Source organism: Haliotis asinina, chromosome 14 (assembly GCF_037392515.1).
Source record: "Haliotis asinina isolate JCU_RB_2024 chromosome 14, JCU_Hal_asi_v2, whole genome shotgun sequence".
NCBI classification, from domain to species: domain Eukaryota; kingdom Metazoa; phylum Mollusca; class Gastropoda; order Lepetellida; family Haliotidae; genus Haliotis; species Haliotis asinina.
The window spans coordinates 42,129,949-42,139,510 of NC_090293.1; the positions used below are offsets into that span (position 1 = coordinate 42,129,949).

General features: G+C 39.9%; 1 long non-coding RNA gene across 1 annotated transcript; it reads left to right on the top strand.

Annotated features, from left to right (window-relative positions):
* Nucleotides 1–7,499: 7,499 nt before the first annotated feature.
* LOC137261766 (uncharacterized) lies at nt 7,500–9,562 on the top strand. The gene is made up of 2 exons (XR_010954870.1): nt 7,500–7,835; nt 9,294–9,562. It is a non-coding gene; the product is annotated as an uncharacterized lncRNA (long non-coding RNA).

Consider the following 9,562-nt stretch of genomic DNA (forward strand, 5'->3'; position numbering starts at 1 on the left):
TTAGATGTAATGTACTGAACGAGAAGGCGTTTTACACACCTCTAATTCGTTGTTTCTCTTCCACCATGGGCGGTGAGGTAGCTCAGCAGTTAAAGCGTTCGCTTCTATTCCCCACATGGTGAAAAGGTATGAAAGCAGTTTCAAGTGTTCCCTGCCGTGTTATTGCTAAAATATTGTAAAAAGCGGCGTAAAACTAAACTCACTCATCGCTCAGTTTCCCATCTTCTCATTCATTACATAAGGTTCACATGCACCTGAATGGCGTTGTTGTTTTCATTTGTAACATACCCTCATCACGACATAGACTGTTTAGATCTGACTCTAAACGTAATTATTGCAATAGAGATAGTTCATGCATCAGTGTTAGTGCCACTCTTCTACATTGTGCGGCAGACCTCCCGAGACGTTGACCTTGGACACACGTCGTTTACAATGATTGACAATATCTGTGTCTTTCTTGGGTACTAGTATTTGTGTTTCATATTCACCGATTTTTCTAACTATGCTGAACAGCAAAAGAAACGAACATCTGTTTTGTCATCTGTTTTTAATAGAAGGCATGCAACATGAACGTCTAATCTTACGAGATTTCATTTTTTCGAAACTTGCGTTTCTTTTGCTGGTCAGTATATGTGAAGTATTTGTACACAAACTATCCTGATCACAAATTTACATTCATGGAGGTTGCAATGGATATTAGGAAAACTCATCACATTGAAAGTACAGAATATAATTCAACCTTGTATATGAGACACTCTCTATCCAGTCCAACATAAATCATATCAATGACTGGTGTCCTCTGATCTGTATGCAAAATAGTTTCCAAAATGTGCAATCTTTACGGGCTAGTTATGCCTGAAAATAATTCACCAGATGATTTAAAAGTATGCTATAATATTAAGTCGAAGAGCGTGGTATATTTACAAAATGACCCCATGAACTTCACTGGCCAGTCGGGCCTGTGACTGTAGAATTACAGGCCCGACTTAATTGTTACTAGGCACGGGCCAGTGGGCATGTGTCTATTTCGCTCAGTGGCAGGTGATCCATTTCAAAGGATATAAATGTAGTACAGAAAACAGAAAATATTTTCAACCAGCAATACCTTTTGAGTCCACAATGCCAGCAAGAACGCGTCTAATGCATCATGCGTTGCATTTAGGATTACAACTTATTTAGTGGCGTTCAGATTTTAGTACTTTGGGGGAATGAGCTGTGACTGATATTTTACAGGAGCTTCACGGTGCCATATCGTTTCATTGCCTGACCGGTTGGCGGCGAGGTGTCTCTTTGAGAGTGTTCGTATACACGCCTGTACTACCGCATTTATGAAACAAGTGAATACTATTGATGTCTCAGTCCCTTTCTCTCGTTAGATACCAAATCATTCACGTGTTTAGTATTTTATTTATTACTCATTCTACATTAGCAAAATAACGCATGTATCTCAGAATTGAACTTACAGAACGAGTGCATTGCGGGTTCATACCACAGGGGTTCGAATCTCTGTTTGGACAATAATTTTCAAAAATGAAAATCTAGACTGTTGCAATCGTATGCTGTTCAGATGCTATAATTTACTTTATATTTCAAATTTCCAAAGAAATCCATTTCTGCTCCGGTTTCGTTCAAATATGAAATATAAGCAAATTATAGAATCTAAAAACATTATACGATTGCCAAAGTCTAGATTTTTCTTTTTGAAAAATATTGTCCAAACAGAGATTCGAACCCCTGTGGAAAATACATCCAACAGTGCCATGGTGTTTTGTGTGGAAAATATGGTATTAAAAACATCATGCATGGACTGAGCTAACTGGTCCTCTATAGACAGCAGTTTAGAATGCACAGACATCGGTGGGAAACCACAGCCAGTCTTGGTAGAGAGGAGTTGGGCACCAGAGGCAGCTGGACTAGTCTGTTCACAGCCGTCTATGTAGGTGTTTCCAGCCATATCCTATCAGACATGGATATGGTACACTAACATGCGCTATGTATGTTAGCTAGGTACAGGGGATACAGTATCTGGCGTCAGATCGTCTGAAGATCCGTTTCCATTCCCTACATAATTATAATATGTTCCTACATACGTACTCAAAGACGTAAACACAATCAGGGATCATAAAATTATGAAAAAATGTCGAAGTAATATAGACATACATTCAATTCAGCAAAGAGGTCACAGGCCCATAATACAGATTGAAATAAAATAAAAGTTGTTGAAACAAGCGCACATAAAAGGTTACAGATCTATTGAAACTATGGTGAAACTAGAGTGTGTTCAAAACAATCCTGGCGTCAACAAGTGCAGTCTACGTTAAGTTATGCTCGCCTTAAAATTAAGATCGCTTTGTGCAGCGGAACCCAGGTCTCGTTATAGCGTTGCCGGTTGCGTGTGACTGTAATTAAAATTTAAATGATTGAATAGATTTATATAACATGAATGATCGTACGTGCATATTTACAAACAGAGTTTAACAGAATTTACATTTTAACACAGGATTAAACATTAAACTCCCCCAACGTAGGCATTTTGCTAGTACTAAATTACTAAATTTATTCATGCTTTTGTTTTACGATGCTGACTTGACTCGTACATAAGAATGCGTTTTCACCAGACGTTTTGTGTTTCCTCTCTGTGTGTGGGACACAGTACCACCATTCAACCCCATTCTGAGCAAATGTATGTACGGTCTGAATGTAAAGGCATCCATCTGTTCTAGCACACAGTACTGCTTCGTGGATCCGGCGCCTATCTATTCTAGCACACAATACTGCTTCGCAGGTCGGGCGCCTGGGGAACCGACAGAGCCCAACAGAAGGTAGGGACAAGTGTTCCTTTGACACTAGATCGTGTGCTTCAGATTAGGTAATACAGGGGGCATGGGCGCTATCTGGATAGTGCATGTAACATGAAAAGTCGAATGGATGTTATCTGGATAGAGTGTGTAGCAGAACATATGGATGATACCTGGATAGAGTAAGTGACAAAACGAACGGAACATACATGGACAGAGTAAGTGACAGAACGAACGGATCATATATGGACAGAGTAAGTGACAGAACGAACGGAACATATATGGACAGAGTAAGTGACAGAACGAACGGAACATACATGGACAGAGTAAGTGACAGAACGAACGGAACATACATGGACAGAGTAAGTGACAGAACGAACGGAACATATATGGACAGAGTAAGTGACAGAACGAACGGAACATACATGGACAGAGTAAGTGACAGAACGAACGGAACATATATGGACAGAGTAAGTGACAGAACGAAAGGAACATATATGGACAGAATAAGTGACAGAACGAACGGAACATACATGGACAGAGTAAGTCACAGAACGAACGGAACATAGATGGACAGATTAAGTGACAGAACGAACGGAACATACATGAACAGATTAAGTGACAGAACGAACGGAACATACATGGACAGAGTAAGTGACAGAACGAACGGAACATACATGAGCAGATTAAGTGACAGAACGAACGGAACATACATGAGCAGATTAAGTGACAGAACGAACGGAACATACATGAGCAGATTAAGTGACAGAACGAACGGAGCATACATGGGCAGAGTAAGTGACAGAACGAACGGAACATATATGGACAGAGTAAGTGACAGAACGAACGGAACATACATGAGCAGATTAAGTGACAGAACGAACGGAACATACATGAGCAGATTAAGTGACAGAACGAACGGAACATACATGAGCAGATTAAGTGACAGAACGAACGGAGCATACATGGGCAGAGTAAGTGACAGAACGAACGGAACATATATGGACAGAGTAAGTGACAGAACGAACGGAACATACATGAGCAGATTAAGTGACAGAACGAACGGAACATACATGAACAGATTAAGTGACAGAACGAACGGAGCATACATGGACAGAGTAAGTGACAGAACGAACGGAACATACATGGACAGATTAAGTGACAGAACGAACGGAACATATATGGACAGAGTAAGTGACAGAACGAACGGAACATATATGGACAGAGTAAGTGACAGAACGAACGGAACATACATGGACAGAGTAAGTGACAGAACGAACGGAACATACATGGACAGATTAAGTGACAGAACGAACGGATGATCCCTGGATAGAGTGACAGAATGAACGGATGATCCCTGGATAGAGTGACAGAATGAACGGATGATAATTTGATAGAGTATGTAACAGAACGAATGGCTGATATCTGAATAGAGTGTGTGACAGAACGAAATTAGGATATCTGAATAGAGTATGTGACAGAACGAGCTGGTGATATCTGGATAGTGTGTAACAGAACAAATGGATGATTTCTGGATAGAGTGTAACAGAACAAATGGATGATTTCTGGATAGAGTGTAACAGAACAAATGGATGATTTCTGGATAGAGTGTAACAGAACAAATGGATGATTTCTGGATAGAGTGTAACAGAACAAATGGATGATTTCTGGATAGAGTGTAACAGAACAAATGGATGATTTCTGGATAGAGTGTAACAGAACAAATGGATGATTTCTGGATAGAGAGTGACACAACGAACGGATGATTTCTGGATAGAGTGTAACAGAACAAATGGATGATTTCTGGATAGAGAGTGACAGAACGAACGGATACCTGCATAGAGTATGTGACAGAACGAACGGAAAACACATGGATAGGTTATGTAACAGAGCGAATGGATTATACCTGGATAGAGTAATTGACAAAACGAATGGATGATATCTGGATAGAGTGAGTAAACAACGAAAGGATGATATCCAAAAACAATATACCCAGGTGTAGTAGTGATTGATATCGTCAACGAAATGTCGAATGCTTATACTCAGAACAAAAATAATTGTATTGTTCTTGATAGAGACAAATCATGGGCGGATCCAGGTGATTTGAAAGGAAGGGGTTCAGGCGGTTCGAACACCTTGAAACCCTACCTCTGGATCTGCCAATGCAAATGATTCCATTTAAATTGAAAAGTAGCTCAAGTGAGATGGGATATTTACGCCTGAATCTGAGGAAATCTAAACGTATTATGGGCTTTTGCACTGCAGAAATGCCTGGATGGATGGGAAAACAATTTGGCTTCGGAACTGTGAGACAGTCAACGGAGAGCGAACTGAGCAGACGACGCACTAAGGGGGACAACTCTAATTTCTGATCACCGAGGCAAATTTCCTTGGCCCATTCAAAATGTATCGACACTGCAGGCGGGGTGATATGGTTTGGGTGTTTGTCCCGCCTGTGATACGATCCTACATGATAATTACTTCATAACATTAATAGGTGTATGATAAATGAAATTATATCATCCTCGATTATCAAGTGTATTTTATCTTCATTCTGTGTTGATAAATACTCTCGAACCACTCGTTACAATATCATCGTTTTGAGTGTGAGTTGGGTGTCGCGAAACTTAAACTAGCCGTTCAGATACACGCAACGTAATGGCTGATGGCGAACGAGATAAGGGAGTTTGGGAGGAAAATGTTTCTAGGGTATTTTATATAATAAAGGGTTAGAAATGGTTTTCAGTGGACCAGGTGAGGTAGCCTTCTGTTCAATCGTTGGCCCGAATCGTTGGTTCGATTCCTAACGTGGGTACAATGCATGAAGCCCATGGCCATTTCTGATGCCCCACGGCATGACATTGCTAGAATATTGCTAAAAGCGGCGTAAAACCATACTCACTCACTCGATGGCCTAGTAGTATGTGTCAGGACAGCAGTGGACATTTGGTGGTTCGATCCCTGACTCTCGTATTTGTTGTTGTCCTGTCTGACGTCAAACAGCACTGGGCTAGGACAAGTCATCTGAGTGAGACATTTGTGTTAAACTACCGCATGGTATCTCAGTCAACTAGCCCGGGCTGTTGGTATTAGCGAACTGATCCAAATATGGCGCACGACCTGAAACGTGTAAACCTGTTCATCTGATCACTGTGGAATGTTAAAACTATTTAGAGTGATTTCTTTTGATTTTTTATGCACCAAACAATCATGCATGCACATACACATACTGAGAGTACCTGATTGTTTGTTTTTTATATACAAGGCAAACAAAGCAAGTAATATCTCCTCCCCAGACCCTCTTCAAGATATTTGATTCGATGCTTACTCCTATCCTACGTTCTGGTTCAGAAGTTTGGGGATGATCTTTTTGTAAAACTATCGAATCAGTTCTCCTTGCTTTCTGCAAATGTTTTCTTAATGTCAACAAATCTACTGCATCAAACATGGTTCTGGGCGAATGTGGTAGGTATCCATTACAACGTGAGTATACGACAATGGTTATTAAGTACTACGGGTGTCATTTATGGCAGCTCCCCAAAGATAGATTACCATATCAGTCCTACATGATGCTTAATATAAGGCATTTGATGAATGTAGGAGAATTACGTTGGCAAGTGAGGATAAACATATACTATTTCAATTTGGTTTCGATTACGCTTGGTTTAGCCACAGTGTTGGAGATTCAAAGGTTTTCACACCTATGTTCAAACAGACGTTATTTGATAATTTACAGCAGTCTTGGTTCTCTTCTGTGGAATGTTCACCTAAATGTTATCATTACAAAGGCTATAAATCTTTATTGGATGTTGAAAGGTATTTATGTTGTGATTTACCTTTACATTTAAGAGCTGCTATCTCCAGATTTAGATGGAGACAGGAAGATACACTAATACTGAGGAACATCCAAGGCGGTGTAGCCACTGTAAAAAAAATAATGTAAATGCTATTGAGGATGAATATCATGTTTTCCTCGAATGTGCACTATATGCAGATATTAGAAACAAATATATACCTTACTGATACTTTAAAGGAACTATTCAATCATAAATTTATTGATATTTTCAAAGATTAAAACACAAGTATTCTTTAGAATGTTGGAAATTCCCTTTATCATACAGAGAAGAGGATTAACTTAAAATATACCCAGGAAGTGAAATCTAATGATGTTTGCATTTTGGGCCCGAGGTCCCTTTACTTAATAAAAATGTCTGTCTGTCTGTCTGCCTGTCTGTCTGTAATAATTTGCAACGTCATCATAATTTACCCTGATTTATTATCGACAGCCATTAATTGGTGTTTAAATATTCCTTGTATATTACGTTGTCTACACACGTGTATCAAAATTAATACTGCTATTGACATGTTTTGTTACTCTGAGTCAGCATAATTGTTAATGTACACGTAGAGACTCAGCCCAACCTATATATATCCTTACATTCAGCTGATGCAATAATTTGTTTATGTGTGAATTCACAGCTGTGTACGAACGTTGTACAGTCACGGGGAGGCTGCCGGAATGACAAGTCCCAACGATTGCTGTCATAATTTGGTTGAGCTGTGAGCTACGTGGCTTGCTGCACTCAGAGTTAACCTCTGGATAACCTCACGAGACCTCGCAGTGACGCGAGGAGTGGCCAATCAGGACACAGCACCGACTGGCTCGACCAATAGACTTGTAGATAAGTGTGTAAATACATTAGATCACGAGAAGTCCGTGACGAGTGTAAACAAAACCAGTCGAACAGCAAGGCGTGTCATTCAGCAGACGTAATATCTCACGAAAACCCGAAGATGTCAGCAGCAGACGAGCAATATATGGACGAATATGACAAATACAACATTGATCAGGATAAATTTGTGAACACGAGCCATAGCGGAAAGGGACGGACGAAGAAAGAAGCCGAGCAACACACCCGGGAGGACCCGAGTGGACACACTAGGAAGACCGTCCAGAAACTAATGAACAATGCCCAAAACAACGCAACGACTGGACACAAAGGTCCATCCACGGTTAAGAAATCATGATAACTCAAGGTAGGGTATTAAGGGCTGTACCGGCCTCGAAAAATGGATTTAGAAGTTTATACAATGCCATAATCTCGACTGCTGTTTTCTTACATGCATAATGACCTTTTTGATAAATCAGGTTCGCCCGCGCAGTAAGTGTAAAATCATCACGAGTAGCTTGCATGTGAGATGGGTGTTTGTGTGGTGTTGAGAAGTCTGTATTTGGCTTATTATTTGCGATTTTCAAACTGAAATTTCTCTACGAGATATGAGTCGATATGAATTTGGTTTTTCATTCATGTACAATTGTGAGAAGTAAGACTTTTTACACCGTGACACAGATAAAACTTGTTTCATGGATACCTTTCTCTTACAACAAACATATTAACTCCATGAAGCTACGTAACGCTTGAGATATAATTTGACCGTTGATGAAAATGTATTCAATATGTGTATCATCTGTAAAACTGAATCTGTGCTGTCATTGTTGTTTTCTGATCGGTATGACAACAGATTGGTCGTGCATGACCAGTAGATACAGACCCGTGCCAGTTATAAATATTCGGCTACTTGGCGTAATTTCCATAGACTTGCATGTTATTTCAATGTAGTATAAATACTTTTCATGAAGTCATTTTAGGATGGATCTTTGTAAAAAGTGACAGACAAATCTGAAATCATCTCTGCTCTGCACACATAATTCCAGCTCAATGTTACGACCACTATTTAGCTAATGGCATCACATGGATCAGCTTTATCAGTATCACAATATTGCACAATCCCATAGGCCGCCTTGATGAAGGAGTTCTCGGCACTGTGCATATGTCGATCAACTTGTTGTTATTCGATAAATAAGCAGGGGATGATAGAAGACATGTGGTTGTGGATAAGATGATTTCTGACATTCTTGAAAATTATCTATGCTACACTAAATGAACATGTAAGTCTATGGAAATTACGCCAAGTGTCAGAATATAACAGACACAAGTCTGTCTCTGTCGGTCGTAGAGTATCAGCAGATAATGCTGTAGGTCGTAAACAGTTTGGTGGAGGTCAAGGACAAAGACAGCCACGTACGGCTTTCTACACGCTGTGCGCATAAACATGGTTTCCAGGTCAGGGCATGGATGTTCGCACCAGTAGGTTGTGACTGAACGTGTGATGTATAAATATACGGATGAGGGGACATTTACGGAATATTGTATAGTTACGGAAAACTTATTTAAGGTTCAGTATAGCTGTCACTGTTTATGAACTTCAAGTAGGTTTGAAATATGCTTCGGCATTAAAATGTTTCGATGTGATTTCAAAGGATGTTCACACAACTACGGTACAATGATAAATTGTAATTGTAAACAGAGATCATGTTAGATGGTCTTTGCTGGAAGTGTCTTATTGACTGTCTTTATATTGTCAGGTCACACGAATGTGCAACCCGACAATGGCTGAATGATTTGTTCTGAAGCTGTTTGCATTTAATTACAGTGATAAGAGGTAACGGGTACCCATGGCAACCGCTTCGTAAAGGACCAAGAGAAAGGATATGGAATACTTGTGAGGACCCGATTGACCAGTGACCGGACTGATGACCTGTTCGAGGTCAAGGTCACAGTGATGTGATATCGATGTACCTGGGACGACTGCTCTGACGGGGATAGCCCGGGACAATGGCACATCCATATTTCTCCATTCGTTGTTTTGTCGCGTTTACAATTTGTCTTTTGATAAAACATTAAAAAGTGTTTATTTTATAA